This window comes from Danio rerio, chromosome 7, assembly GCF_052040795.2.
Source record: "Danio rerio strain M-AB ecotype USA chromosome 7, GRCz13ab, whole genome shotgun sequence".
NCBI classification, from domain to species: Eukaryota; Metazoa; Chordata; class Actinopteri; order Cypriniformes; family Danionidae; genus Danio; species Danio rerio.
Window position 1 is genome coordinate 29,990,814 of NC_141027.1, and position 9,187 is coordinate 30,000,000.

The 9,187-nt window shown below is 33.2% G+C and overlaps 1 long non-coding RNA gene across 7 annotated transcripts in view; it reads right to left on the reverse strand.

Annotated features, from left to right (window-relative positions):
* Nucleotides 1–9,187, reverse strand: part of LOC147836003 (uncharacterized) — a 91,561-nt gene that overhangs the window by 15,085 nt on the left and 67,289 nt on the right. For 2 of the 7 annotated variants that reach the window (XR_015495755.1, XR_015495756.1), the window contains one exon: nucleotides 2,471–4,164. The exons of 2 other annotated variants lie outside the window; for them this stretch is intronic. This is a non-coding gene — a long non-coding RNA (uncharacterized LOC147836003). Of the gene's footprint in view, nucleotides 1–2,470; nucleotides 4,179–8,145; nucleotides 8,739–9,187 lie in introns of those variants that run through there. 3 more of the 7 variants (XR_015495749.1, XR_015495751.1, XR_015495748.1) reach the window with 3 other exon arrangements.

Consider the following 9,187-nt stretch of genomic DNA (forward strand, 5'->3'; position numbering starts at 1 on the left):
TCTCCTCGTGTTCGTGCGGGGTTTTTTTTCGGTTTCCCCCAGTTCAAAGACATGCGGTATAGGTGGATTGAACAAGCTAATATGGGTGTTTCCCAGTGTTGGGTTGTGGCTGGAAGAGCATCTGCTGCATAAAACGTGCTGGAGAAGTTGGCTCTTCATTCTGTTGTGGCGACCCCTGATGAATAAAGGGACTAAGCCAAAAAGAAAATAAATGAAACTGTAGCTTGTTTAGATATGACATTTGAGTTACTGTATGTAAAGTATGAACTGAGGATGCTAAAGAGCAGAGAATGAACAAAAGTTTACTTATAATACATTTCATTAGTTTTATGTTGAAATGATTAATCCTCGTTTTATTGTATTTTTCTGTTTCACTTGTACAAAAACTTGTGTGTTTGACATTTCTACAAGTATTATAGTTAAAAATATAAAACAAGTTTATATAAAAACAAGTTTGAAAATACCGTTTATTCAATGAGATAAATGTTTGTTAATGATCAAATTAAAAAGAATGAAAGTTAGAGAAGATTTTTCATTAGTTATTTCAGTAACTGACAAAAGCACTGGATTAGGCTTTAGCGTTTATAATAATATTTTTTTAAGTATTGCACTGAGGTTTGCAGAAAAAAATCTGTCCACATACTGATTCTCCACTTTTTCTTCTGATGAACAATTCATTCATTTTTTCATTTTTCTTAGGCTTAGTCTCTATTTCAGAAGTCGCCACAACTAGTTGAACCGCCAACTATTCCAGCATCTGTTTTACACAGGAGATGCCCTTCCAGCTGCCACACAGTACTGGGGAAACACCCATACAAACTCATTCACACATACATTAACCTTCTTGTTGTGAGGCGACAGTGCTAACCACTGTGCCACCCCCTGTAAGCAGATATTAAAAAAGTCCCTTTTTGTCATCCTTTTTTCATTTCACTCATATTTTACTCACCCAAGTGCTTCAAAACTTGCCACAAGTAAAAAAAATAATAATAGTATTGAGCTCAATGACCACAAGTTTCCAACATTTTCCACAATATATTATTTGTTAAACAACAGAAACTCAAACAGGTTTGAAACAAGCGAGGCTGAGTAGCATAAAAAATGCCAGTCGCAAAGTCATTTATAGTCGACAAAATGTCTAAAGGAGACCTTCAGAATACAGCTATCGAAAAGCCACTTTGTTAGACTGGCGCTATTAATAATTGGAGTCTCTGAAAAGGTTCATATCTTATTTCTGCAGTAGAGGGCGCTCTGCAACAGTCATCAGTGATGGACAAGCAAGTTTGAAAATCTTAGTCACAATTTTCTTTCGAAAATTAAATATGGATTTATTACAGTAAAGGTGTAAGGTGTAGTAACCAGTGTTGTTGTTGTTGTTTTTAGATTAATTACCGTTTATATAATGACATTGTTATTGTGACTGTGATTAAACTATGAGCAAAACAATGATTAATGGTTTTAAAATGTCATTTGGAACACACATGGGAAGAAAGCAATGACAATGACTGCACCAACAAAACAAAACTTCAATTCTACTTTGTATAAACTTTGTTAGCTCAAACTAACCAGCTTTAAAATATGATGCAAATTGCCACCATGGGCACAATGAGCCACAAGTGACCACACTGTTTATTCTTTTTATTATAGTAAAAGCACAATAATGAATTTTTTTTTGTAGATTTCATGTGTATTAAAACCAAGGGGCCTTCTTAAAAGAGTCAGGTGCTCATTTCTGTGTGGGACGTTGGTTTTTGAGGAACTAAATAAGAATGTACACTGTACAATAAATTAAAAAAAGAAAAAAGGCTGCCTAAATTTTGCTGAATCAAATTTAATATTTCATTTAAGTAATTTTATTAATGTGACCTATAACAGCTTATATGTGACTTAAAAAAATATTCGAAACCTGGTTTACTTATGATGTTTAATGAACAAAACCAGTTCATTTGCAAAACAGATCTGAAACATCAAAGATGGCATTTTATTAAAAGTAGTAAAGGCCACATAAGTTAGATAAATTCCCCTTAAGCACAGAGTCTGACAAAATCCTATTAACATTGTGATCACTGTTATGAATACAGCAAAAACTTCACTGATATCTGATACACTAATAGAAGTGTTTTTTCCCATGAGTTAATTTGGTCCAATGTACTTGATTGGAGTGTATTTAGCCTTTTCTTTTAATTCTCAGGAACCTGAAATGTCTCTTCCTTGGTTTGGTAGCGATGGATTTGTTCTTCAGTGTTTGGACTTTTAGTAGTGAAAATTAAACCACACTGAACTGAACTAAACTGCTCTGGAAACTAGACTGACAGTTTCAATTTACAAGAACTTCTATGTTAAGCTGCTATGACACAATCTACATTGTAGAAGTGCTATAGAAATAAACTTGAGTTGAATTGAATCCAGTTCCATTTTAGTACAAATGAACTCTTCAAAAAAAAAAAAAAAACGATTTGTGAAAATTCAGTTTAAAAGTCATCAGTTTAATTGTTTTTTTTTTTTTTTGCAAAAAAATAACTCCAAATCTTGTCGTGACTTATTGACCATATCATTTTTTACAGTGTATTGTTTTGTAACATCAAGAAACTAACATTTACACACTGTAAGTATAATTAACAGGTTGTTTACTTCATCATTTATGATTTTTTTAGTTTATTAACGCTTATGTACTGCATTATAGGACCTTGATCTCTTCTCTGTCGACTTTTGATGTTGAAAATTCAACTCTGCAGTGTAACAAAATGACTTTTATTGACATTTTAGTTAATAATTTAATTAATAATTTAGATTGAATATTTTCTAATAAAACATCCCTCAATCACATTCTTTTCTTGTTTTTGTTACTCAACTAAATGTCAGTATGTCAGTATGTTTTTATTATAGTTGTCGTTTTCATCAGGAGAAACTTGTTCGTCACGAAAATTACACTTTAAAAAAATCTGTTATCTTGCATTTTTTTTTTATCAGTTATTTATCAGCAGCTGGGGTGGCAGATAAAAATCGTAAAATAAGGGCTGTTAAATTACAGGCATTTACTGTAGAATAACAGACAGTAAATTACATAAATTTACCAAAAATGTAAGTAAATTTCTGTAATTGTCTGTCTGTTATTTTACAGCAAATGTCTGTAATTTAATGGCTGTTACTTTACAGTAAAAAAAAAAAGTAAAATAATATATATATATATATATATATATATATATATATATATTTTTTTTTACAGTGTATGACATAATTTTTTTTGTCAATGAAATTAACAGTTTACAACACTGATCCAGACAATATATCACTTTTATTAAACTGGTAACTATTATTAATGGCAATAAAAGTCATGTTTTCAAACTTTTTAAAATTAAAATCTGTTGGAGAAAAGATCATGGATCCATAGTGCAAATCAAAGGGATAAATAAATGGGGAAGGAAAAAATAAACATGAATCACAAAATATGGAAAAAAAATGTACAGCGCAAGGGAGTTTTAGTTTTGTGTATTCTTAGCAACTTTACCTACAAGAGAACATTTCAAGAACATTCTCCTATTTTAGATGACAAAGTCATAAAAATTTGAAGTAAAGAAAATTTCCCTGGCTAACCTACGAAGATTCTTGTGGAACCCATAAATAAGCAGTAAAAACAGCATTCAGTGTCCACTATAAATGTCAGTGCAGAACACACAACAGACAACAGACAGTCTTTTTGCTGTTCCTGCGGTTAGGACGTCAGGTCGCCTGCAGCAGGCTCATTCGGGACAGTGGTCGGAAAGTGGATTGCCCCAGGACTAATGCACAGCCGAGCCACTTAGGGTTGCCATACAAATCCCTCAGTTTTACACTAAATCCCACAGCTAGCACTACAGCAGGTGAAAGCCTCTTTACAGGTGAACAGAGGGGTATTTGCACGTCCCTTCAACCACAAAAAGAGTGAAAACATCTGTTTACCTCTTTACAATCTCTTCGGTCGCATTCCATATGCACTGCCACTCAACAAGGCCCCAGTGGAATTGTGGTAAATCTGGCTTTCAGGAGCAAACGTGGCGTTTTGGAGAAACACGGAATCTCCATGCGCACTGAATGTGTTGGTGTGCTGGTGTTTTCAGAGCCTGTACATCATGGCCTCAGGGCTCCAGGAGAGAAGACGCTCAGCCTCACTTTAAGACTCTTTCCCTGTTGAGAGCAGACTCAGAAGCAAGACAGACAGACCTGAGCTTTGGGACCTTTGTCATAAAGAGCAATGTTTTGTAGGTCACACACAGGAGGTGGGCCACTTTGCTCAGACGTCCCGCGTGTGCAAGATTTTGTAAGGCATTTATAGAAAAAAACACACATGAAAATGTGGGGAATGGTGTTTTGAAAGAAGACTATATATAGACGATACAATCTGCACCCAATAGATAAATACTGAAGTACTATAAAGTTTTGGTGGAAAAAAAATCATTGATCATTGTAAACACAAATTGTTGTCTGATAATTAGCTATAAAAAATGTAATGACAAAAAACAAGGTAACACTTTATTTTGATGGTCCATTTGAGAATTTGTAGACTGTCTGCTTAATATCTGTTGATTCTGCTCCTTCAGCTGACACTTAACTGATTATAAGAAACTTTGCAAGTACATGTCAACCTACACTAACCTTAACCCCATCCTTACAACCTACTTATAATCTAATGACAATTAGTTGCAATGCAACCTAAATTCAACAAACAGACCTTATTTTAACTGCTTATTTTAATACGTTGTTCAGGTTTCAACCAAAAATGTAAGTTATATAAAGTTTAACCTAATATTTTGAGTCAGTTTGATTGATGTAAGCTGAGATGATTAGAAAAGATAATTTGATTTAACTAAAAAAATTAAATCAGCAATAACTTTTTTACAGTGTATATTTAGTATATATTTATGATAGATTATGGTCTTATTTGTTTTATTTTGGCTATAATAAAAGCAGTTTTTAATTTTTTAAACACCATTTTACAGACAAAATTATTAGCCTTAGAGACTTACTGCCATTCGTTTGGATGTCATTTATCCACTCTCATAACATGGACTGCAGGCTTTAAATTAGATTAAATGCTCAGGAACCACAAAAAACATGGGCTGACATGTGATATCTATTGTAATGAACACAGGGTCTGAAGGGGTTAATGTAAATTACTATTAATAAAGTAATATTTAATAAATGTTTGCATAGATTGACCGACAGACGGACGGCTAGATTTTTATGCTGAATCTAATTAACCTTATGAGTCCATTGAACTTCTATTTTGTTAAACTGACTTAAAACAGCTTGCACAACTTATAAAATTAAGTTAGAACATGATTAACTTTGTTTAATAAGTTATAATGAATTAAAAACATATGCTGCCATGACTACTGTAATTGTTCATTTAATTTTTTTGTAGATGGACTATATGTATCCTTTCCATTTTAAAATGCAGTCTTTAAGTAAAAGATGTCTGTACAATCACGTGAAAATATTTTTTTTCACTGACATTACTAATTAAATTACAAAACATAATAATAATACATAAAAAGCAAACACATTAAAAATCAAAAACTTACGGAACATTTGAAATTGCATTTTTATGTATGCAATTCACTATATTTTCATATTTTATTAACATACTTTTACACGTTTCACCTTGATTGTCATGCTAAAGAATGTGTGGGTTTCTAAACAATATTTGTTAAATATTTACAGTGACACTTCAGTTATAACCATGGTTAATTAATATTTGTAAATACAGTATAAATGCTAATGTTTGCTCAGGAGTTGTCACATCCCGCCTTAGAAATGATGCAGAGAAGCTCGGCTCTTTTACGATTCAGGGATCTGTCACAACATAAGCCTGACACCGAGCTTCATCTGGACTTCCTTTAATGAGAATCAGGTTAATTAGCTATAATTAATTCATCACAATTTTGTTGTGAATTAAATGTATTCAAATATTTACGCAAGGGTGTTCATTTAATGCAAGTCAGACCTTCAGCGACAAGCTAAAAGCGTGACATGCTAATGTGACAGACTGTTGTTAATTGTGCAAAGAGCCGGTAAATGAGAACGGATACTATTTGTTCCCTAGTGAATCCAAGGCAGCCACAATAAATCATTGTGATTTATAATCTACCTAATAACATAAGAGGAATTAACTTTCCTGGGTGTATTCATGTATAGAGTGTTTTCATCATTCGGCCATATTGGTGCACAGAATGTAACCAATGCCACTTAACTGAATGTAAATCACATATTTTGCTGAGTTTTGCTGCTAAAAAAGATCAGTTATCATAGTTGGGTTGTACTAATTAGTCAAACTTAAAAACAAAAAACATTAAGAGTGCTACAGATTAAGGTTATGACAAATTAAGCAGAAGAGAGAAAAAAACTCAGAGGAACCATAGGTGTTTGTGGTTGGCTAAACTCAACCTGGATTTCCTGGGTGAGAATCTTGACAACTTTTTAATGTTTTTTTTCTTTTGGTTTCACATCAAGTCTTTTTCTATGCGATTTAAGAGCTTCTGCATGTTTTATTCATCATTTAAGCAGCATAAATATTCTGAACAATGTAGAAGTACATCAATCATGCAATCCATGCTGTTGTTTACATCTGGATATCACCAGCATGGCTCACCAAATCTTCACGTAAGTGTAAAAGCTCTATTGCTGTACTCTGTTATGTTCTTGTTACCTTTAAATTTCTGAATTTGTCTCAGTTTGTTTCTATGGTAATCTATTACTTGATTTATGCACACCTGTGCCTTGTTTTAGCTCCAACTAGGCCATGAGGCAACTGATTAGTCGTGTGGGTGTAATGTTCACTAGTATGTCATAGTGTATTAGACAAATTTGGCATTTCTAGCTCTCACTATTCACATTAAGCTTTTTTTGCACAAGTTTAAAACCAACCCAAGCTAGCGGAAACCTTTTAGCAATCTAAGGGATTTTTATTGGTCATTTCCATAACTCCTTTTCATGCAAAACATCAAAATGCACATTAACACAGGGTGATGGAGTCTTTCTCGGTTTTAAGTCCAGTATAGGGTATATGCCGAGCTAGTGTTGTTCCCATACTAATAAACTTCCGGTGACCTTTTATTGGGAGTTTTTTTTTCATTTCATACGGTTCCTTTTACAGAATTGATGTTGTGATGTTAATAAAATACAATCAGTTAAACAGACTTTGGCATTCATTTAATTGCTCAAGCGTAAAACGAGACAAAAAGCCGCTTACTCGCACGTGCCTGTCAGAATCGGTTGGTTAGCGCAGAAGCTCCATTGAATATACTGGGGTAAAATAAATGCTTATATTATAAAAAGACATGATGGCAGGGAAAATGTAATTTAATGCAGTGCTTCTTGTACAATATGAGCCCCACTTTATATTGGATATCACTCAGCCAGTGGAGATCGCTGATTTTTTAAAGAAAACAGACCTTAAATGCGCTGATTTTGCAATGGTTTGCAATTCAGTTCACTGGAAGCGGTTAACACAGGTAAGTGGCAAATTAAAAGTCCTATTAGCATGCTTCGGCATATACCCTATTGCTTGCATTAATGTATTGAATGTATTTTGATGATACATTTGCAAATTAATCGGTTATGTTTTTTTCCAATACAAGTTTAGACCTACATTACGTACATTAATCTTTCATTCATTATTCCCTTATACTTACTTCAAAAATTAATTAAATAACTAAAATAATATTATATGATTTTTAAAGAGCCTCAAAAACATCAAAACAATTTGCAATAATGTATTTTTTTATACTTTGTATTTTTATTATATAGTAAAATAAGAATAGTATTGGGGGGGAGGGTGGATAATGTGAAAAACCTCTGAATCCACATGCAAATCCTCTGGAGTTATGGTTTATAGTTATGTAAATAAAATGTTTTCTTTTCCTGTAAACTACTGATGACATTTCTTCAGAATTGAAAAAAAAATAGTATAAAGCATTTATTTTGCACGAAATAGCAAAAAGGTGTGATATTTTAGACAATTATATTATTTTTAGACAACACACTACCAGTGTTTAACTTTCGAAGAGTTAAGAAATCAATAGTTGGTGGAATAACTGTAATTTGTTAATTACATGAAATTAAAACATTTGAAGAGTTAATTTGCAAAAACAGACAACCACCCTTGTTAGCATTTTTCAGAAATACTCTTCATTATACTCTTCTTTTATTATTCAGAAATATTCAATGTAAAAACATAATCTTTTATTCTTATCAAAGGTCATTTTCTAAATAAAAAAAAAAAATGCTTTTATTTGAAATGTGGAAGAAACGTTATCAGACCTTCATAGTTTAAACCAAGTGTTAACATTTCACTAAAATGCATGATTAATAACTTCAGTAAATCCACTGGGATCTGATCCACATAATGTTTTCTATATCTGTGCATTTAAAGGTTTTACAGAAAGGCATGAAAGCACGAACACAAACTTACACCCTGATTCAGTTCTCAAATGAACGCGACGGCTCAATAATTCAGCGGAGCTACATTACCATTGGGTGGAATAAATGGACAGTTGAGAATTCACAAGGGAGACACAATCTACATGTTTCGTCTGAAGCCTCCGGACCATTCGCATGCTTGTGGTTTCTGACCAAACTTTTCTTAGCTGACCTCCAGCTTTTTTAACTCCACCACTAAGAGCAACAAACAATCAAACAAACCTCTTAATACATTGTCTCTATCAAAAGTAGAAGACATCCTGCTACAGCATAATCTGCACCTATAAACACAAAACAACTTCCTTCATTAGTATAATGCAGGAAGCTGGCGATCCTTAATAGAGGCTTTTATGAATCCTCATATCATATCCAGTGTGGTTTCTGCTTGATGGATTGTTTTAAGTGAAGAAAAGCTGTCCTGAATCTACCTCGGCTGACACTGATGGAGAGAGACAGTGCTTGTGCTGAGAGAGAAAGGCTTGAGTGCAGAAATGCGGCATCGCGGAGTCTTGCTGCTCTGACCATTAGACACTCAACTCAATAATTCACATCTTTCATAGCCGCGCGCTTGAACTGTGACTTTAACAGCATTAACATTGCATGACCACAATCAAACGTCTTAGCTGTTATGCTGCACTTTAAAGGAAATAACGTGATTGTCTTCCATTTTTGGGTTGAATCAAATTTATCTTACAACTTAAAAAAAATAAGTTCATTAAAACACATGATG